Here is a 23,641-nt window from a genome sequence, read left to right as displayed (position 1 = left end):
CTCTGTAATGGTCCTTGATGACCATATCTGGAACAATGTTGTTTCAATATTCAGGATTAAATAAAGAATTTCTTCATTTCTGATGTGATTTCTGACCGTTTGCTCCAAGAAGTTCTTATTTAGAGTGTCTAAAAATTAGTTTCTATACTTTATCTCATTGTAACATCTAACATCTCCCCATGGACATAACAAAAGGTTACCACTACGTTGTGTTTACTCCTCCTGTGCCTTCAATCTCCCTACATTTTAGTCAACTTCAACCCACGCAAAAACTTAAGAGCTTGCCTTTAGTATTAGGTTGTGATCAGCCTTCCTTGTAACTCAACGGGATGTACAGCATTTCTACAGCCTCTCTGCTACTGACTGCTCTTTGGAGCTCCTGTGCTTTATGCAAGCTTCACTGGCAATGACTCAGTGTTTTCTTCCTGGACACCAACAAAGACATTAAACATTGTTCAGACCAAAACCCACTACCTGCAGTTGTCCAGAGGAATTTTCTCCCTGTGGAACTGTGCTTGAATACTGTAACGAAACCATAAAAAACCAATAGCAAAGAAAAGTGATCAAGACCAGAAGTTATCTCCCCAAAACAGTCTTTGTGAATTATTTTTGCTTCTCTTCCCCAGCTGCAAAACCAAAGACTCTATACTCTTTCCTCAAAAAGCTCTGTCAGCAGAATCTACCACATTTCTCCTGATGAGACCTGACCTCTGCAGTGAAGACATGCGAATATGCCATATGTTAATTCAGCAGCACTGCACATTATACTGCTGAGATGCACTTTAGACTCTGGTTGAAATCTTGACCTCACTGAATTTCATGTGAAAGACTTGTTGTACTCCTGTGAAATATGATTTCTCTCCCAGCTCTCTCTTGTTATGTGTGGGCAAGACTGGTTCTGGCCCTGGATCAGCAGCATTCCTATGGTGGGGGATAGGCAGATGTCATGTTTAGAGCTTGTTAGAATAGTTGGATTATTATTTTTCCAACTTTCCTCAGATTTCTCAGCTCTCCTGCCTGTGTATGGTGTCTCTTGCTGCCCACTCCATTTCTATAATCAGGGGAGAAGCAGTAGTTAGTGAAAAAATCTCAAATTGGGTAAATCTCCTTCTCTGAGAACTCAAGAAAGCAGCTGTAGCTCTGTCCCAATTACCATTTTTACATAATTAGCTCTGGTCTTGGGGGGTTAAGTTGCAGACAAGACTGCACAAGGGTATGGAAAAATCCCCTATGCAGCCTCCTTGGTGTAGGCAGGGGGTACAGGCAGCAGGTCCTGGAGACCAACCAGTAGAGTCAACTGGGGTTTTCCTAAACAAGCTCAGCGGTGAGATCAATGAGCAGCCCAAGCTGGTGCTTAAGCTGGTGCTTAAGGTACCCTGGTTATAAGAGCACAGAACAACATATATATAAGAGAGAGCATGGGAGAAAAGGATGAAAAATTAGGAGTTCATGTCAACTGCTTTTGTTGTCCCTCACAAGCAGCCTGAGAGCCTTCCAGGTCCTCCTGCAAGCCCAGCTGACTTTACTGAGGACGAGACACTTGCAGAGGGAGTTCAGGGGTCAGCCAACAGAAGCAAACAGAACCTTTTCAAATGGAAATCTTTGTTGTCTCTGACCTGGTGGAAACTCCTGCAGATCCACCCCTAGAGAAAAAAACATAGCAGCTGAGACAGAGATTTTCCTTCAAGGGATATTTTCCCAAAAGCCTCCAATTTCAGTGACCTTTTTTCTCAGGATTTCTTGTTAAATCCCAGCGTGTTCAATTTGAAATTTTTTGGATTTAATGATTTTATTTATTTTTTAAGACAGTCCCAGAGGCTTTGGAAAAAAAGATTTAGTAAATCTAAAAGTTTCTATTGTTTCTATCAAGCAGTTCCCAAGCATCTCTTTGCAGGCACAGTTACAATCCCATACAGGTACCTGCCATAAAGAGAACACATTGTCCTTTGCAGCTGATCCCAACTGCCTCTGAAGGTCTTAGGAGTCCCTCTCCAATGCAGTAATGGATTCAGGCTCAGAACATTACTTATGATAATGCCAGCAGTGAAAGCAGATGTAGCTTTATGCTACTTCCACAAGTTCTAGGACAACTTGTTTCTGAAAACTTCAGGAACAGCCTGGTTGTTGCTTTCTCTTGGGTGTCAGAAGTGAGCAGATTGTGTGTGGGTCAAACCTGTGCCACGTAGAATTTCCCATCACCCAGAACTACAATTAATACTTTGTGGGGACCTCTGCATCAGCAGTTCTGCAGAAGATCCCTGGATCTCATCAGCAACCCAGAACCAACACAGGGCAGCTTCAAGTCTTGCTTCTGTCTTCATTGCAACAGTCCCTTTCTCAAAGGGCAGGGAAAGTCATCTGCCCTCAACTCACGTAAATCAAGGCTAATGCCACCAAAGCAGTGCCTTGGCTGAAAGGGAGACAGGTATTATTCCAGTTCTCAGCTGGTGTTTCACTCTCCCAGATACATTTTTCGTGGATATGATTTAGCAGTTCCTATATTCCCTTTAGGTTCTGCTCAACTTAAGAAAACATTAAATAAGAAATGGTATTTAGGTGAGATGGATCGATTCTTGCTGCTCTGGCAGTGATTTTGGAAAGCAGGCTCCACCACTATCCCTCCCTGCACAGACAGGACTGTGCAGATGGGGGCACTCTGGCTAAATTCATCCCAGTTCTCCTGCAAGACATAAGGTGAAGGATACTTCCCCAATACATGTATTTAATCTGACCGTGCCTGCAATCAGAAAGAGAGACCCACAGTCCAGTACGATTGTTGTATTACTGCAGCTGTGGAAATGTAACAACCCAGATAGCCCAATGAATATTGATTGTTCCTAATGAAGCCCAAGATCTGTCACACAGTGATTTCTGTGCTAGGCATGTGACCCAGCACACTGCAGACTGTAATTGCCCACGGAAAGTACATGGTCCATGTCCCAGGAGCATCAGGGCTGCTTGGAAGGGAGACTGCTGGCAGGAGGAGGGTTAGCCAGACTAGGTTATGCATATTGGTTACCCTGTTCTTATACAGCCTCATCCTCACCTTCAGGAGCACTGTTCAAAGGGCACCTAACATGGATACCTCAGAAATACCACAGGGATGACTGAGTTCAGAAGGAAGAGCTGCCCTGTACACTGTGCAGCATGGCTGGTCCTCTTCCATTCCTGCCACAGTAAAACACAAGCTCAGGGTCCAAGCAACTGGAGCTATCTGTTGCAGAGTTAAGCTTTCAACTAAATTTGGACCTGATGGTACCTGATTTATCCTTCTCCTCCTCCATCTTTCATGCATTGTTTGTCCTCCTCCTTTTCCAGTGGATGCCCAAAGGCTAGTGCTGCCCTGTCCCCCTCTGAAATGTCACTGGTACTTTTTCTTGATTCTGCTCATGGGAAGTGCTCCTCTGTGCACACCTTGACCAACCACTGTTGACCACACCAGGATTTCAGCAAGTTGGACTTTTCCCCCTTTGCCAGGAGATGCTTACCTCAGCTTTTCACATCTGTCTCCAAGAGGAATTCATACTGGAGATAAAATGCAGGGCCAAACCTCTCAGTTCAGGAACTAGCCCTGGAAGAATCAGGTTTGTGACAGATGCTAATTTTCTGTTATTAATTTAGATAGTCAATTTATCATAACTATGGGTTCTAGTGTTATTATGGCTATAATCCTACAGGCTGCCCAGCCTGGACTTAATGCGTCTGAAATTGAATTATACTGCTGGAAAAACAAGCCATGTGGAATGGGAGTGGCTAACAAAGTTTAAACCTCATGCATGGATCTCTGAGGAGAAACTGGGACACTGCTGGACCAGCAGAAAGAGGGAGAATCTAGGTTCTAGGTCATATGTGTCTAAGTCTAATGACAGGAAGGGTTTTTTCCATGAAATAAAGACAGGAGGGATTTTAAAGCTATCTAACTTCTGCCAGCTTAATGGGGAGAAAAAAGGTAGTCTGAGACAGAGTAAAGCTGAACCCCAGAAAGATCACCATATAAAATGCATAAGACCATCACCCTTCTTGTTCTTGGTCTATCAATCCATGTTCCATATTCAGTCTGCAATTGCATGTTTCTTCTTCCCCCCCCCCTTTTTTTTTCTTTAAGATGGTTAAGTGAATCTCCTTCTAGAATGCTCTGTTCTCCTCTGGGAGCTTTCCTGACCCCAGATCTCCTCTTCCTGTTCTACACTTCAATGTCCCGAATTTCTCAGACTTTCTGAGACTCACATTCAGGTCACACAGTAGCACCATCCCAGAAATAATATTCCCAGAATCAGTAGGAAGCTCAGATCATCTCCTTCCCTGCTCCCTCCTTGTCCTGTACTGTATATGATTATTATTCCACAAAAACAACAAAACCCCACAAAATACAAAAAAATTAGTTGATTTCTCAAAGGTCAAAGGGCAAAAACACACCAGGATGAAGGGTCACAGATCTGACCTCCCCAGAACCAATGCACCATTTGTAGCCTTTGTCACATCATTTTTTCCCTACAACTTGTCCCCATCTTTAAGGACTGCTCAGGGAACCCCACTGTCACCCATAACTCTGGTGTCAGTCACTGGCTGGCTGACTAAGACCTTGCATTTGCCAAGAGAATACAAACCCAAGCAGCAGGATGGATGAGTTCTGCACAATGTTAAATGATTCAGCTGAACAAAGATGAGATAGAGCAGCTGGCTGAGCTGGGGGCTGGAGACAAGAAGGGTCACATTTGTTTGCTCTGTCCTGATAGGTATTATTTCTGACGAACAGCAATGTGTCTTTCCAGAACTTGCAGGCTCAGCCTTCACCTGAACCATTAAAACTGCCTCAAAGTACAGGGAATGAATAAAGATGCATTAAAATTTCAATTCAGTAGTGCAGCAGTTGCAGATGCTGTTTCCTAGTGTCCATGTTTTGCACACCCTGCATGTCTGCTGGTACCCTGAGAAACTACAACACCTATGCAAAGACCATCACATCTGAGGAATGAGCAGGAAAGGAAGAGTTTCTGAGATTTCAAGGAAGAGATGAGTTCCCCCTGCCCAGTGACTCCCAGAAGAATCCATGAACAACCTGCAGAAGCCTCGAAGGGCCATTGGTGAACATGAAGAGTAAATTTGACTCAGACCCCAAATCTACCCCATGGCTCCAGAATCCCACCCAGTGTGGAGTTAGGGCAAAGTCCACAAATTTCACAGAGACTCTGAATCTTTCTTCAAAGGCTCCAGGCAATCAAGAAATGATTTCTTACTTCATAACCTGATCTTCCTCACAGTTCTTTCTGCTCTGATTTTGTCTGCTTCCAACATTTAGTGACTGAATCTTACATCGTCTCTGTTAGCCAAGCTGAAAGCCTCGAACTAACAGAAATCTTTTCCCTCTGTAGGGACTTACAGCCTATGATCAGTTTTTCTTTTAGGTTTTCTAAACAGATTCAAGTCCTTCTTCAAGTTTTTCTGAGTGCACATTTTTAGAATAGTTTTTTCCTGCACTGGGGATCTGAGGGGGGGATGCTCTATGTTTATAGCAGGCAATGAGCAGGCAGATTTCATTGTTTTCAGAAAAGACTACAGAACTCCAGCAGCAAACAGGATAGCACAGAGATTATGAGCATTTGTGAGGTCTGGGGAAGGCTGTTTAAAACAAATCAATAAATAAGTCCCACAAAAGTTTCTACTTTTCCTTCAGTAATACTCTATAATGCAAGTAGAGGAACTAGTTCTGAATGTTCAACAATAAGCACAGGTTAACTACTCCTTCTCTTATGAAGTCAACCTTTTTTCCCTTTGTCAGTAATTCACTTGCTGTGTTTCATCTTGGTGTGACATTCCCTTATTTCAAAGATGCAGGTAGCTAACTAACATGTTTTCATGTTGAAAGCTTGGTTCAGGCATCTGAGGGGTGGAAATAGGTCCAAGAGTTGGAGGCACTGAGGATAAACTGTTGACCTGGTTCACTGCAAACTGCCAGAGTTTCCTGTTGGGTCACCGTTGGAGTTTTGGGCTCTGGACTTAATGATGGGTCTAGGGTTATTACTCTGTCTACTCTGTCAAGTCTACTGAGGACCGTTCATTAAAATCCCCTGTCAGCCTGGTTCTGGCTTCCCATCACTGCTTGTAACTGGTCTTGGCCACTGGACATCACTACCCACATGGTAGCTGCAAATCTGTGTAGGTACATGCTCACATCTCAGCGTGTGTGTGTCTGTCTGGATTCATTTAAAGGCCTCAGCTCCAGCAAACGTTGGAAATAACCAGTGGTTTTACCATCTCTGATCCCTCCTCCTGGGGTGGGATGTCACGTCCTCTGGTTTCTCTCATTGCACATGTAGACATAGCAGTTAGACATATTCTCTCCAGCTATTAACATATTTGTACAATGAATGTTTCCAGAGGTACCTGTTAAAGAAAGATGAAATATTTATAAGCTGAGAGGTGCTTAAAATCTCCCTTGAAAGACTGTTCTTCATGGAAAGTGACACTTGCACTGTATTGAAAGCTTCTTAGCTGATAAGGAAGGTGCTAACTTATCTAAGTCTGTCCAGCAGGAGACTGTATTTCTAGAGCATCTTTGTAAACCACAACTTCATTACTAAGGCTGCTAGATCATCCAGATTAACTATTGAGATGGAAATTTATGAGAAATCCCGAGGGACACATATACTCTGTGGGATACCTAGGAATACAGCTATAACATGCAGAGCTTTGACCCAGGTAAAGGTGCTTAATGGGGGAGACAATTCCCAGGGGAAATGGTTTGTCTGGAGTCAGGTCCCAACACCTCTCAAGCTGTGAAAATTAACTGTGCTCCTGGATGAAACAGAAAATACACAAATTTAAATAGAATCTCCTTGTCAAGTACTGAGTTGTATTACTGAGCTTATTGGTTTATGCAAATGTAGGGATTTGCTTCCTGGCTACACATTGTATTGGAATCAACTTTATACTTCCTTAGTAGTCTCTGATATGAAAAGTGACTTCAAATTTTTTGACAGATAGCAATCACCCAGGAAATTTCCCAGGAAATCATCCCAATTTCCCAGGAAACGACAAACCCACTTCAGGAGCCCTGAGTACTTTAGAGGCATGCAAGAACCTGGGATATCCATGTAACCCACCACCAGGATCTGGATGTAGGCAGGCAATCACCAGCTGCTCAGCTGGTGCAAAAAGTGTATGTTGAAAAGCGTTAGACATTATCTGTGTGCAGGCAGCAAGAGAACATAACAACTTTGACTGTATTTCCCAGAGCATTATTCTGTTCAAAAAGTGAAAGGAGAGCAAGCAGCACAACTGAGAGCCCTAGCATTGGCAAGAAAATCTTTCTTTTTCTCCCTTCTGTTGTTATGTTTTGTTAAGAGTTTTTATTGCAAATCAAAATGTTCCCTGAGAATCACTTCTGTTTCTGAAGCATGGGAAGGCTCTTTCTTCAGAGGAAAGGCATCCAAAGACGAGGTGGGAGAGGCGAGAAGAGAGCTGAGGTACAGTGGGAAGGATGCATCTGGAGCAGAGAGGATTACAGTGCAAATAAAATCTTGTCCAGACTTCAAAAGGCCTCAAAATGTCTGCTTTCAGAAGCTTAGTCAAGGCCATGTGCTATGGAAGCCAACCTGTGGACACTGTTTCCCATGGGTTAGGTGTCTCATCTGGTATATTGTGTGCAGATCTGGGCTCCCCAGGTCAAGGGCAGGGAGCTACTGGAGAGAGTACAAAAAGGGGCTATGGAGATGCTGAGAGAGGCTGAGGGACTCAGGACATTTTAGCCTAGAGAAGGCTGAGGGGGGATCTTATCAATGCTGATAAATCCTTGAGGGGTGGGTCAGGAGGATGGGTCAGTCTGTGTTCAGGGGTGCCCAAGGACAGGACAAGAGGCAATGGGCACAAACTGGAATAGAGGAAGTTCCACCTAAACATGAGGAGGAACTTCTTTACTGTGAGGGTGGCAGAGCCCTGGGCCAGGCTGCCCAGAGAGGGTGGGGAGTCTCCATCTCTGGAGACAAGCAAACCCCATCTGGACACTGCCCTGTGCAGCCTTTTTGAGGGGATCCTGTTTTGGCAGGGGGTTGGACTGGATGATCTCCAGAGCTCCCTTCCAACCCTGAGCGTTCTGAGATTCTGTGACTGTCTCCAGTGTCTGTGTGGACATCGTGTCGTGGTGCCTTGGAGTGGAGAGAGGCTGCACATGGGCTCCATCGCTGCTGCAGGAGAGCCTTGTGAGGACCTGAGTACACAGTACTTAGTGAGTAACACTGTGCAAACAGCTGGGATGCAGGCACCAAGCTGGGAGATTCCTATTACTCTGCTGCTCTAATACATTAAGAAACTGTCCATACAGTCAAAAAAGAGCAATTAAATATTGAATGGTTTGCTAGTCTGCATAACTCTGTGAGGAGCTCTCAAACTCTCTGGGAGACAGGAGCCTGTCTATCACTAAGCAAACTTTTCTTAGCAAGCATAAGAAATGACGTTTGAGGATGCAAAGCACCAAGCCTTCTGAGCAGGCATCAATTAGTTTTAAGCTGAATGGGTAGTCCTAGGAACATCAGAGGCAGAATTCAATATGCTTAATGTGGGTGGCAGCTTATATGCCTTCCAGAGCCAGTTTTTTAAAGAAAAAGTGTTAAAAAAAAAAATCAACAGCATTTAATGTGCAGGGGCTGGGTAGTATTTTCAACTTGGTCTCCACCTCCTAACAGCATTCATGCCTGGCTAGATTCTAGAAACTTTCCTCTACTAAGCACTGCAGGACCGAAGGCCTGGTCCTTCAGGACATTCAGGTGCCCAGCTTTAACTGAAGTGTCAATTTGAGTGATGTGACTTAACAGTAGATGCTGCTCCTGGGAAACTCACAAGGCTGAGATGGTCAATCTGTGAGTCAGTGTCTGAGAGATACTTGCTTGGTCCCTAAGGATGCCTCTGGACCTGCTCTGCAGGGCTGCTTGCTCAGGTCCAGCCTTTTGCTGAGTTGACCCCAGTTGATCAAGCTCTGGAACTAGCAAAGGTCTCCTCCCTACACTGTCAGCAGTGGAGCAGTATCTGCAGACCTTTACTGTAAGACAAAACAACCTCCAGGTGCTGTGGACAAGCACAGGGACCCAATGGTGGTGTCTTACCCAGGGTCCTAGCAGATGGGAGTAGTGATTCGGTACCTGAAGGCAAACTTCCTCCTCCTTCAGTTGGAGGGCACAGATGCCAACACAGCATCCTTAACCATTGAGAGATTACCACAGGAGGGAATTTAACCCCACTCTCCATGTGCCATGCATACTGCAGATCCCTCTGGAGCCATGTGTGCATGAGAGATTCATGAAATCAGGAGGAAAGTGGGCAAGAAGAGGTGGGCTCTGTAGCTTACTGTGCAGGAGCTCAACCAGGAGGACACGCCTCTATTATAGTATTTAGGTCTGGGGTTTTTTTGCTCATTCCTGAAGACCACTGAGTACAAAATGTGTGTGATAAGAGTGCACTGTAAACATGCAGAGCACACCAGGTTCACACCAACCCCTGTTACATCAGTGGAAACATTCACACTGACTAAGCCTGGAACTGCATAGCACCTTACCCGGGTACTGTTATCAAGAAGACATAATTAATTAAAGTATGTGCTAAACCATAAGCCTCTGCCACCCCCAGTGCTGAATGCAAACTCTAATAGCATGTGTCTCTGAGGATCAGAGCTCCAGGATCACTGACTCCTTCCTGCCATTGAGAAATGGCTGGGGCTGTTTCAGAGAAATATCTACCAGTAACAATGAGGGTGTCTCAGCATCCCAGTTTATCAGTACAAACGACAGTAATTACCCAGCTGACTGTCAGTGTCTCTGTGAGGGGAAGGATAATTTGTCTACATTAGCCTAAAATCAAAAGTTAGGAAGAAGTCAATGCACTGAAATGAAGTCTGGGATGCAAAAGAGTGTGGGATCATACTCTGGGATGGTCTTTTGCCATGTGGTCATTCGCCAGGGAATGTTTCTGGCTCAGGTTGCATTGGGTCTCTGCATGTGTCCTGTGCCTCCTGCAGCAAGAGAGGCAGGGATTTAGCTTCCTTTACATTTCCATTTTACATCTACAGGCTGTGAAGAACTGGTAATCCATACAGGGCACAATAACATTTGCCTCTTTCTGTTTTCTCCTCTGTCTCCACAACAACCTTGTGTAGATCCAGGCCTGATGTTGGTGTCCCTGCCTGTGGCAGGGGGGGTGGAGCTCTGTGATCCTTGGGGTCCCTTCCAACCCAAACCATTCTATGATTCTATGAAAACTCTCCATAACTGATATTATTACACCCTGCAGAAGAGTCTCTTCCTAGCTCTCTCTGATCCAACAGAGCACTTCGTGATCTGGAAGTCATTTTGTAAGGCCAGATTCCTTCAACCATCTGGAGGAGGGTATCCTTGTGGGGCTTACCCTGCACAGATCCAGAGTGCCACAAGCAGGTACCCTCAGTTCCCCAAAGATCATTTTTGAAAGGCATCACCAGTATTAGACTGCTGCCTCATGTTCAACTTGCTGTCATCCAAGACCCCCAAATCCCTCTCAGCATGGCTGGCCTCCAGCATCTGATCCTCAGGCCCAGGTGCTGTTGGTGATTGCCCAGCTCTCTAATCTATCCAGGTCTCTCTGATAGGCTTCTCCACCCCCAATAGTCAACAGTTCCTCCCACTTTGGTGACATCTCCAAATTTACACTAGACACCCTTACTAGACAACCTCTAGTCCTGAGTGCAGGATGTTTATGAAAATGTTAAAAAGAACTTGACCTAAAATGGAGCCCTGGGGAACCCCACTAGTGAGTGGCTGCCATCCAGATGTAGCCGCATTTACTATGACCAGAGGATCACCTTCTCTTTCTAATCTATCTCAATTAGATGCATGGAAAGACAGTGCTTGCTCCATTCCACCTCTGCTTCCACTGTCCATTTGTTCTGCCATTCACAGAGAGCAAGAAACCCCTTTGAGACAGCCTTTGCTCCACTGCTGTGAACAGGACATGAGAACACAGTGGGCATACACACTTCCATATGAAACAAGATGGAATAATCCTTCCCTATGCATCTTCTTAAGGAAATCCAGGCACTCGTAGACCTCATAATAATTATTATTCTGTCTTCTCCAACCTAAATATCCAGGTCTGTTTAATGTCCCTCCTTGTCCCTGCCTTTGCTGTGCTGTTGTCCTGTGTACTTCTGCTGTTTGCAGAGATCTGCCTGTTTAAGAAGTAGCAGCCCAAGTGTCAGACTCTGAGGGATATAACTATAAACAACTGACCACATTCAGGTATGAGATGAATTCATGGGCAGCCAGCTGCACAGATGTTTTCTTTCATTCCACATTCATAAAACAGGAGACTCAAAAGACCAAAGTGTTGGATCCAGATCCTGGCAAAACAAGAAGAGCCTGTGGAGTCATTGATCTTCTTGAGATCATGGGAAAAGGGATTCCCATGACCCCTTGGGTAGCCTGTTCCTGTGCAAAGCTATTCATTTAACCAGGTACTTTTCTAATTTCTAACTTAAATCTCCTATGCTGCAAAGCAGGCCAATTAAGAGGAGATGGAGAGCAATTATTCACTCTTTGCTTCAGAACAACCTAGTACATATTTTACACCATAGTCACATCCTTATTTGGGCAGCTTTACCCTTCTCTAGGGTAAACAGACTGGCTCTATTTCTTCTATCTTTTCTCATTTAACATATTTCAGGCTACTATTCATTGTCATCATTTCAGCTCTATTTGGTCACTATCATTCTTCCTGTGCAGTGCCCCAAGTGCGGATCATCTCCTTTACAAGTCCTGAGGACCCATAGCTCCCGCTGCTAAGTGGGGGTCAGTGGCAACCCTTGGTCCCCTTTGTAGGACCCACTCTAATGCCAAAATCGGTCTCTGAAATGGTGCTGCCACTTGTTTAACCACTGTTGTAGTTTTCTGTGGCTGGGTTCTGGTGAAGGGGTGGCTGCAGGGGTGGCTTCTGCGAGAAGCAGCCAGCAGCTCTCTGCAGGCCCCACAGAGCAAACACCAGCCGGCTCAAGGCCGGAGTCGCTGCTGACCAAGGCCGAGCCCATCAGCGATGGGCACAGCACCTCTGGGAGTCACAGTGAGGAGAGAAAAACCACAAGCAGCTGCTTTGTGCCCCCAGAGGAGTGAGAAGATGTGAGGAGCTGTGCAGACACCAAGGCCAGGGAAGAATTGGGGGGATGAGGCCCTCCAGGTGCTGGAGAGAGAGTTTTCCCTGCAGCCCGTGGAGAAGACCAAGGTGGAGTGGGTGTCCCCCTGCAGCCCATGGATGATGACAGGGAGCAGAGATCCCATCTACAGCCTGTGGGGGACCCCACACCAGAGCAGGTGGAGACACTGAAGGACACTGTGAACCCATGGGAAGCCCACCTTGGAGCAAGCTCCTGGCAGCAAAACCTGCAGCCTGTGGAAAGATGGGCCCATGCTGGAGCAGGTTTGCTGGGGAGGGGCTTGTGACCCCGTGGGGGACCAGGCTGGAGCAGTCTGGGCCTGAGGGGCTGAGAGACACTCTGTGGTTGCTGACTGCAGCCAGAGCAGTGCCCCACGCTGGGGCAGCTGGGGAAGAGCTGAAGCCCCGTGGGAAAGGACTCCCTCTGGAGAAGCTCCTGGAGGACTGTCTGCTGTGGGTGGGACCCCAGGGTGCAGCAGGGGAAGGGGGTGAGGAATGCCCTCCTCCCTACCCCCAGCCAGCTAAACCAAACCACCACAACCACACTTCATTTGTGTTTGTTTTTTTCTTGTGTTGAGTTCTCACTTGCCTGTATTGCATTTCCTCTGACTGACGTTGCAAGACATTTCTAATTGAACCACGTGGTAGCACCATCACCCCTTGCCCCCAAGTTTGTCCACAAAGATGACAGAGGATTTATTCAGTTGCCTCAACACAGTTGTGTGGTGGTGCTTCAGATGTGTTTGGTACTCAAAAGAAACTGGTGCATCTGATAGTCATGACATGGGGCTCACAGGAGAGCAGCACCCTGCCAAACTGGCATCTGGAGGCCAGATGGGATACCTGGGGGTATCTAAAATTGAACAGATGTCCATATTTAGGCATTTAGCTGTGTCTGATCAGTTCCATCATCTAAGCTGTTAATAAAAAGATTGAAACAAATAGCTGTCTTTTCACTGTCTAGGAGAATGTAGTACTATTCAATGTGGTAAATTTTACTGCTGGAATAATGCTCTGTGAGGTGAGATAGTTTGAAAAGAAGTAAAAGACTGAGTAGTATTAGGAAATCTGTTCTTCACCTACAACAACAGACTTCACTAGACAATAACATCATGGCCCCATTCTTGTAATATCAATAAGTAAATTTATTATTTCCTAAAACCAAAATGGTACCTTTTTATATATATGTGTATATATATATATATATGTATATATTTGTAGGTATATTTTTGAATGAGATGGAGAACATGTGATTCTTGATATGGGTTTTTTGCATACTTACTATTTGTTAAACAGTATTAACATCAATACTTCAAAACTTGTATACTCTCTGTGTGGGTGTTATTCTGACTTCATTGGTCTGCTTGAACTATAAGTTCAAAAATTTTTCAATGAATTGGGTCCAGGACAGATGCCTGAAAGACTTAAATCACTTTCCCTGACTCAAAACAGATTCCTGATATTAAATTCAAAGTCTAACGGTTTTTAAATTGTCCCCATGCTGTATGATTTGCTTTCAATCCTATTTCCCTACTTGCAGGAGAATCTTGTGTCAGACTGTGTCAAAAGCCTTATGAAAGTCAAGGTATATCATATATATCACTTCCCTCTGTCCATAGGCCAATGACCCCATTAAAGAAAGAGATTAGATTAGTTTGACATGATTTGTTCTTGACAAGTCCACATGGGCTGTTTCTTACTGCCTTTTATCCTTTAAGTGCTTATAAAGTGCTTGTTTAATAATTTGCTCCAATATTTTTCAGGATGTCAAAGTCAAGCTGACTGGCCCACAACTCCCCAGCTCTTCCTCTTGCTGGATCTCTCCGATGAAACCTGCAGGTTATGGGAAGTTCCCTTGTTCTTTGGGAAAAACAGGCACGCTAGCTGCCTGCAAAACCCCTCATTTGGGTGTAAGGACAATTGGAGGTCAGGGTCACAGAATCACAGAGTCACAAGGTTGGAAGAGACCTTTGAAGATCATCAAGTCCAACCATTCCCATCCTGAGCTGAACCAGATCCTTAAGTACCTCATCAACCCTTCTTTTGAACACATCCAGGGATGGTGACTCAGCCCCTCCCTGGGCAGCCTGTTCCAGCCCTGACAACTCTTTCAGTAAAAAATTTTTTTCTAATATCCAATCTGACCCTGCCCTGGCCCAGCTTCATGCCATTGCCCCTTGTTCTATCTCCTGTCCCCTGGCTGAAGAGACCATCACCCACCTCTCTACAACCTCCCTTCACGTAGTTGTAGGTGGTGAGAAGGTCTCCCCTCAGCATCCTCTTCTCCAGGCTCAACACCCCCAGCTCCCTCAGCCGTTCCTCAGAGGATTTACCCTCCAGCCCCTTCTCCAGCCTGGTTGCCCTTCTCTGCACTTGCTCAAGGACTTCAATGTCCTTTTTATGGTAGGGAGCCCAGAACTGCACACAGTACTCAAGGTGTGGCCTCACCAATGCCAGTACGGGGCACAATCCCCTCCCCTGACCTACTGGCCACACTGTTTTTGACACAAAAACAGGTCTTTTCCACCTCTCCTGGACAGATGTCCCAGGACCACATAGGAGAGCTGTGCCAGACTGGAAACCCCTGGGAGGCTGAGGAAGAACTAAAGTAGCTGTAAAGCCTCCCAGTCCACTGGCCTTTCCCATTCACACTGCAAGTTGAAGCTGAGCGTCGGCACTGCTGAAACCTCCAGCATTTTGAGAACGGGAAGGGGGTGTGAAGCAAACAGCATCTGCTATCAGGATCCATAGCTCAGCTTACTTTGTGCCAAATGAATGGTTGCTTCCCAGCTTTAGTTCAACCTCTCTGCTCCACACATCTCCCCAGCCATTTCATAAGTGAAATGCCACCGTAGATGAGCCGCCCTGCTCAGGTGCTGGACCACAGGGACCACCCAGCAGGATCTCAGCTGCATCACAACAAAGCAGGTCTGATAAGCCAGTGCCTGCCTCAATGACTTTGTCAAGCCACTTGCTCTGGCAGAGAGGCAATATTCTGCACTGCTAAAGGTGAGGTCTCCCTGAAAAATATTCCACTCCTGCAGATAGGGCAGAGATGCTGTCAGTCAGAGGCATGGGCAAGCCTTGCAGTGGAGTTCACCAGCCACTGGAGCTTATCTGTATTCAGCAAGTCCCTCATTGAAGGAAATTATGCAGGGAGGCAAAGTTTTCTTTCTTCCTCTGTGTTGGTTTCAAGTTACAGGAAGAAATATGGAATTGGCACAGCCCTCAAGAAGGACTCAGGCTTGGGTGAATCACTGATTCTCACCCCATGAGTCTCCAAATCCACACTGGTTTCCAGTGTAAACCACAGCCATGCCAGTACCACACATTTCAACAAGACACAAGCAGTCTTGGGTTGGTCCAAATCTGGTCTGGACAGTGTTTGTGGGGATCTTGGTGCCCCCTATATCCATATTCATGAGTTACCATGGGGCACAGCAATGCCCGTGCTCACCACCAGAAATCTGGCATCCAGGCTGTATCCTAATGTGTGGGGTCTGTATGGTGCACAGGAGCTGGGATCAATGTCCATGAGTCCAGAGGGACCACAGGGATAGTGTGTTCAGTGTGTCAACCACTGTGAGTGTTCCCCATACACACACACACACACACACACACACACACACACACACACACACACACACACACACACACACACACAGAGTCAAGGATGTTTTATGACCAGATTTTCTCTCAGCTCCTCCTAACTGAGAAAAATAGCAGGTAAAGAGTTTCCACAAGCACTGGCTGAGATGGCAACTGAATGAACAGATAATGAAGGCTTTATTCTCCATTTGTTTACTTACTTAGGAGAGGAAAAAAATGAGCAAGAGCATGTAGAGAATCAGTGACGTGCTCTTGGATGTATGATAAAATAGATGCTATCAAATTCCTCCTCAGAAGTTAATTTACTGCGGCAGCCAATTGAAACAACAAAGCTTGGAGCTCCCTTTTTAAAGTTATTTAGTCTCCAGGAAACACCTTGTGTGCCTTATACAAACCTACCCCTTTTAATTGGAGTGCACAGTAAGCCTATATGCTACAAAGACATTTGACTGGTTCATGCTGTAATCAAGTTTAGTCATCATTATGCAAAACTAATTAGCAAGTCAGAATCTCTTTTTGTCATCACTAAACCAGTTCTGCATTTAGAAATGAGATCCCCAAGATCTTCCCTTTCCCTGCCCTTTCCTGCTGCTATTCTGGAATTAAAGCTTCTCTTTCCATCACGACAAAGGATGTGGTGAATATAAAAACGTCTTCTTCAGCTCTTTCCTAAAATGTCAAAAGCTGAAGAATGCTTGGGTTTCCTTCCCAATTATTCTGTCCTTGGAATTCATTATTGCAGAAAAAAATCTGAGATGTTTTGAGCAGTTTATATGACTTCTGAACAAGTGTACTTACCCTTGCAATCTCTGGCAAGCAGGGTTTCAAATCTGCCAGAAATGTTTGCTTAATATTTCTGTTTCCAAAGTGGACTTAAGCAACATTGTTTGTTTGTTTGTTTTCCAATTCCCATGAGTCAGAAGCATCATGAAAATATTTTACAAAGATTTAAAAAAGAATAAAGAAATCCCTTCCAAAATAAGATACCCTCAGTTCCTGCTCAGTGCGTGTATCTTCCTTGCTGAGCACAGCAATGGTGCCCCAGATTTGTGGTAGAGCCAGCAGGTCAGTATCCCAGCACCAGGAATCCCAGGATCCCATCCCAGGTGGTAAGTTTTTAAAACCTGCCTTAGTACCAGGGATCCCCAAAGCACAGTTTCTAGCTGTGCAACAGAAAGCTGCATGCCAGTGAGAACTTGTAGCCTGAGACTTTCAGGTTAACTGCTCCATGAGATTGCTGTGCTCCAGGATCCTCAGTTGTGTATCATGAAATTCCATCAGGGTCCTTTTCATTGACTAAATGCAAGTGTTTCCTGGGTACCTAGTTTGGGCATAATCTCCTTTGCAAGTGTGATGAGAACCTGGGAGTATGGAAACATCAGCTCCTTTGCATCTAAGCAGTGAGCCTGCCCAGTCTCTGCAGACCCTACAGTATGATATCTCTAACACAGAACATTCCCACTGCTGTTCTGCATGGAGCAGAGGACTACCCACAGCTGGATCTGGAGATGATTGTGGTCCAGTGTGGCTTTCCACAGTAGCAGGGACTATTGGTCCTACCCAATATCCTCACCTCTTACTCTCTGAACTACTTTAGAACTTCCATGTTTCCTTCCCAATGCCTGGCATGCCCCTCATAACAGGAAACAATGACAGCAACCAAGATGGGTGATCCAAGGAAATGTGGGATCAGCCTCTGTCTCAGGGCCTCATGTGGGTGAGTGTAGCATGAGCATCTTTTTAACCAAAGATATATTTTTGGGGAGGGGGGATTAGGGGGAGTGAAGGACTGGAATAAAAGGAAGACAAAGGCTCACAGGATAATCCATGTTAGACACAACCACTGGAAGCCATCTACTCCAACTATCTGCTCAAAGCAAGATGAGCTCTGAGGTCAGACCACGTTTCTCAGGACTTTATATAACCTGATATTCAAAACATCCAAGGATGGAGACTGCACAACCCCACTGGGCAACCTGTTTCCCTGCTTTCTCATTGTGAGAAAGTTTCTTCTTGGCTGTCTTGTAGTGGATTGGCATACTACCACAGACTGACAGCATACCCTAGGGTGTCAAAGCCCTGCTCTTACTTCATGTAAGAAAGGAACAACAGCATTTTGGAGGGCAGGTGTGGAATTCTGGAGGAGCTTGAGAAATCACAGAGGTGATCTGGAGAATACAGTATGCAATTCAAGAAAGGCAAATGAGCAGTCTACAGTTAGATGTGCAACTGCATCGAGACAGAATAGGGAGTGACTAGCTACACATGGCACTGTGGAAAAGGACTTGGGTGTCACAAGCCTGGCATGCTAATATAAAAAGAGGTGAATACTGTTCTGGGTATGCTGGCAGGAGAACCTCATATAGGAGCTGGTCTGGAGTGCAGTTCAAGAAAGATGAATGGAGAAGCTGAGCAGCGATACTGAGAATTATTAGAGGTAACCTGCAAAGAAAGGCTGAAATAATTGGAGTTATTTAGTCCAGAGAAGACTTAGGGGAAACATAATAGTCTGCAGTTACATAAAAGGTTTCTGTGAAGAGGAAGAGAATAATTTGTTCTGCATGTTCATTCTGCTTCAGAGACGGGGTAATTAAATCACAGTTAGAGAAATTCTGATTAGTTATTAAGTCTTTCCAACACAAGGATAGTTAAGCAATTCTACGTGTTTTTCTTTGGTTTGTTGTGGAGTTTTCATTGCTGGAGGCTTCTAAGAACAGGATCATCTGTACAGACACCTTTCCCGATTGCCAAGAGCTTTCCTTGGGTCAGGTTGGTGGAAGAGGTGACCTCTTCAGATCTGTCTAGTCCTGTTTCTATAGGTCTGTCATGCAGGGAGCTGCATCTTTTTCAGAAGTGTTCATGCACCAATAGCAGCTCTAGAGACCTCAGTACCTTTAACAATTGGATATTAATTCCCACCTGAAAACAAGACAGATGGTCCTAAGGTACCAAAGTGCTTCAGAGAATTCTCTGCCTTGTTTTCACCAGCAGCTATAGCTCTGATACCATTTTAAGTAAAATTAAGACAGTAATTAAACTTTAAGCAGGGACTCACAGGCTAAGGAATCCTGCACCACTCCAGGCGTTGTGCTGTCCCTACACATTAGTGTTCTAGATACTTCAGTCTAGTCATACCATCCCCTTAGGTCTAGCCTCCAGTACGGTCATGAGTCCAGCCTGTGGACCAGCTTCCTGACACAAGGTCAAACTCTGCTGTGGTGAAAGGTGTTAACTTTCACCAGACCCACAACCAGCAGAACCTAACTGTCCAACAAAACTGTTAATTCTCCACAAAAGAAATCCATTGGGAAATGTTTGCTCCACTGTAAAATATATTTAATCTTCTTATATTTGCTGAATCTCTTCATACTCATTGCTGTATTTATCTTGGCACCGGTTGGGCAGCTGACCACCATTTTCCTACCATGAAACAATTATTCTAGCATCACCCTGAGAGCCAAGGACAGACATGAATACATCTATAACCATGGAAAGGAAGAAAAGTAACCAAGGCAACTCATACAGCCCTGCAAAGTAATGAGGACTTTCAGTTCCCATTGCCTGTGCGTGGCAGTGGTAATAACCACTCTTCCTGATTTGCTGTGGTGTCACACAAGATACCAGTCAACTAATCCCTCTTATTCAGAGAGAACCTCTCAAAAAACAGATGTAAGCTGGACCAAATCTTCCACTCTGAGGCTGGATTCAGACCCAAACCTTTTACATCTTCAATCAGCTGAAAATAGGCCTGAGAAATGGAGCAGTAAATGTGTTTCTCCTATCTTCCTTTGACTGTAAAATAAAAAGAGCACAGCCAGAGCTCATCACTTTTCTTTGTAATTCTTCCCAAGCAGCAGAACTTCATTACCATGATGGGTCATGACACAGCAGAAGGGGTGGCCAGGCGAGGTTTCCGCTGGAGATGGTGGGATTTCGGTGTGTTTGGAGAGAGGTTGACATGTTTTTTGAGCCACCCATGTATGAAAAAAGGACAAGAATGGCCAGGGGTGTCAGCAAAGGTCTTGTTCAATAAAGCTTGTCTGATTTGATGCTAGAAGACAAGGTTCCACCACCAGCTCCGTGACCAAGCTTGAGGGAGGTGCACAGTAATAGTGTCTGCTTTCTTGGTTATAAAAAGGAATCTCATGATTCAGTGTGAAAAGGCTCTGAATACAGATTTATCTCCAAATCTGCCCTTATTGCTGCAATATCCACCAACCCACAAACACCATAAGAACTGCAGCTTGGCCACTTATTTTAAACATTGAGTTTCACAGGTTGCCTATTACCCAGCATGCACTGATGTCAAACTTTTGATGTGAGATATCTAACAGGGAGAAGAATGGCATGTGTGAGATTTGCTTATGGTGCATTTTTTTAGACTGCCATTAAACTGATCTATTGCTGGAACAAACAATAAAAAACTGATTAAAACTCAGCCCTTCATAAATTAAACATTGTTGTCTCTAGCTGGCAATCCTGCCACTTGGCAGAAAGCTAGAACAATTGAACTTGGTGCAATGTGTATCTACTGACAGGCTGGGGGAATTTATTCCTCTTCCACACCACATTGCCAAATAAAAGCTACATTGGCAAAATCAGAGAACTCCTGAACCCTGCTGGGCTAATGGCATTTGCAAAATACCTGTCCCAGGTGAGCTACTTTTCAAGCAGATAAACCATCAAACTGCCTACCTGAAGGTTTAGGGCTTTATATGAATATAGATATTTTAGTTAGGGTGATTTGTATTAACTGCAAATGTTCTGCTGGGTGAATACAACGATAAACACTTGTGCCTGGTGCATGGTGTCCTCAGAGTCAGTACAGCAGGAGTCTCTGAGCTAACCAATGCAAGCACAGGACTAAATCAAAGCTCCTCTTCAACATAATTTCATTGTAAGGGGCAGGAAAGAGCTGTGAGAAGGTACAGCGATTTTGTTCTTGCCCTGATGGGAATAGCGTGCTGCATCCCCACTGGGAACATCACAGCTTCTGCTCCACATTTGCATGTAGATTGAGCCTCAGGTAGCATGCAAGGCCTGATTTAAGTAGAGCCCTTTCTCTCCTTTTACTGTTCTCCTACTCCCACTCCAGCTCCTTCTCTTGGAAGCACCAAGAAGAGAACAAGGCATTTTTCAAAGCTGCCTTCTGTGCTTCCTCAGACACTCAAAGGCAGCCCAGCACAGTGGTGCCACAGTCCTCACACCACTGCAGTCAGCCTGATGTTTCTCCCAAGGCCAGAGGTATTCCTCTGCAGTGAAGGATCCCAAGTTTCTGTATTAACTTGTGATTGCCAGGGGCTCCATTCCCAACTCGGCCCATATGCCTGAGCTTTTTTATGATGATGTCCCTTCTTGCTCATTATTTCTGTAAGTCCTTCCTTCTGTAGGACTGTCTGGTAGCTCACATGTCTCATACAGTGCTTGCTTCATCTTGTGCACTCTCATGCATTCATAGAATAATAGAATCACAGGATCTGTAAGGTTGGAAAAGAGCTCATCAAGTTCATCAAGCTCATCATGGGAAAGAGATCATCAAGTCCATCTGTCTGTCCAATACCACCACGTCAACTAAACTAAACTAAACATGGCCCTGAAGTGCCATATCTACATGTATTTTGGACACCTCCAGGGAGTCCACCACCTCTCTGGACAGCCTGGTCCAATGCTTAACCATCTTTGAGTGAGGAAATGTTTCCTAATATCCATTCTAAACTTCCCCTGATGCAACTGAGACCTCTCATCCTATTGCTAGTAATTTGGCAGAACAGACCAACCCCCACCTCACTACAACCTCCTATCAGGTAACTGTAGAAAGTAACAAGATTTCCTCTCAGCTTCCTCTTCTCCAGACTAATCAAGCCCAGTTCCTTCAGCTGCTCCTCATCAGACTTGTTCTCCAGACCCTTCACCACTCCATTGCCCTTCTCTGCACCCTCTCCAGCATTTTCATGTCCTTCTTGTAGTGAGGGGCCCAAACCTGAACACAGCACTGGAGGGGTGGCCTCACCAGTGCAGAGTACAGGGCCACAATCACTTCCCTAGTCCTGCTGGCCACACCATGGCTGATACAGGCCACTATGCTGTTGGACTTCTTGACCAACTGGTCACACTGATGGCTCGTGTTCAGCCTGCAGTTGGCCAACACCCCTAGGTCATTTTTGGCTGAGCAACTCTCCAGCCACTCTGCCCCAAGCCTATAGTTCTGCTGGGGGGTGGTTGTGACCCAATGTCAGGACCCAGCATTTGACTTTGTTAAACCTCTTACAATGGACCTCAGCCCATCAATCCAGACTGTCCAGGTCCCTCTGCAGAATCTTCCTATCCTTGAGCAGATGAACACTCCAACCCACTTTGGAGTCATCTGCAGAATTATTATCGCCTCTTTTTCCAGGTGCTTTGTTGGGTTGGAAATGCACCTAAGAAGGTTAAAGTATTGGAGCTGTTGGTGGGTGCTGCTGATGTGGTCAACTGTGAGGAGATTTTAAACTTCACTTGGATCTGTCCTTGGCACTCAGGTATGCACAAGAGTGGAATATGATTTCAGATGCTCTTTCCCCAGAGTAGCCTGAGTTGTCCATACCTACTGTTCACACGTGTGTGGGAGGACAGTGAACCTGATGCACACTGGCTCAGTCTCTCTTTCTATCTGTCTCTTGTTTCTTTGTCTGGTAGACTGTACTGCTGCCCAGTGCCATAGCTCCTGGGCATCCTTCACATGTAGTAAATGAACATGAGTTCAGGATGAGGTCTCTCTCCATTTTCATTGTACAGAAATCCCTACAGGTTCTATCAGTGTAATGAGAAGAACAAAGATCATTACTGTCTCTGTGGAGTGCAGAAGTGGTGGTGGCAAGCAGGCAGAAGCTTCTGAGTAGTCTCCAAAGGAAGGCAAAGCCAGACACACACCAGAAAAAGATGTGCCTTGAAAGTATCCATAACCAAATTCCTCTGTGACATTGAAGAACAGAAGAGTAACTCTCAGCAGGAATAAGCCTGGCATCAATGGGGAATGGATACTGGATTTTGGTGCTTACTGTCTCAAGATTAAACAGGCTTTAAACCCAGAAATGTTCATTATCAGAACCTCAACCAGATTAACCAAGCTGAAGCACTTTAAGGAACAATTGCTGCACATTTTTTCAGCCTGCAGTGTGGCATCTCTAGGTGTACACACTCCAATTAGAAAAGAATCTGCTGTCCAGTGGCATTTTGCCCCCAGGGCATTTCTCCAAGAGATACCTGGAAACAGAGACATTCAGTTATAAATTGGATGCACTTTTAGTGGGAACTGTTACTGATACCCAAGCAGGATAATGATAAAAATTAGAGTCTCACTTTTAAAATCTGAATCTTATTTGTGTTTGAAATTTGTTTTGTGTTATTTTTCAGTGTCAGGATCTTCTGGGTCTTATTTCTGCTAAAGAGGACTCTAGCTGGCAGCTAAGGACTCCTCTTTTACCTACATATGGTGGTCAACTTGTGGGTGTTAACAGCATCATGTTAACATCACAGATGTTAAGGACAAAGTCTTTGATGCCTAATCCACCTCTCTACATGTACATTCAAGTGGCAGAGTATCATGAAACTCACCTTCCTCAAGCAGCACCCTACATAGCACTAACCTTGGAACCAGCATTGGTGCATCTTCTAGACCTTTCCTGTCATAAATAGTGAGCTCCTGTCTGCTGCTTCTTCAGATAAAACAGCTGTAGAGTAGAAAGTGTGCTGGACCTAAAAGAAGATGATCTTCTATTGAATCCAGAAAACATGGGAAAAGGCACAAGCTCAGTGGAGCTGCTCTAATAGGAACAGTGAGAGAAGGCAGAAAGTAAGGTCCTATAAGCAGTGGTATCTGATCTCC

This window comes from Gallinula chloropus (assembly GCF_964237585.1).
Source record: "Gallinula chloropus genome assembly, chromosome: 17".
Lineage (NCBI taxonomy): Eukaryota > Metazoa > Chordata > Aves > Gruiformes > Rallidae > Gallinula > Gallinula chloropus.
This window is presented reverse-complemented; position numbering follows the sequence as displayed.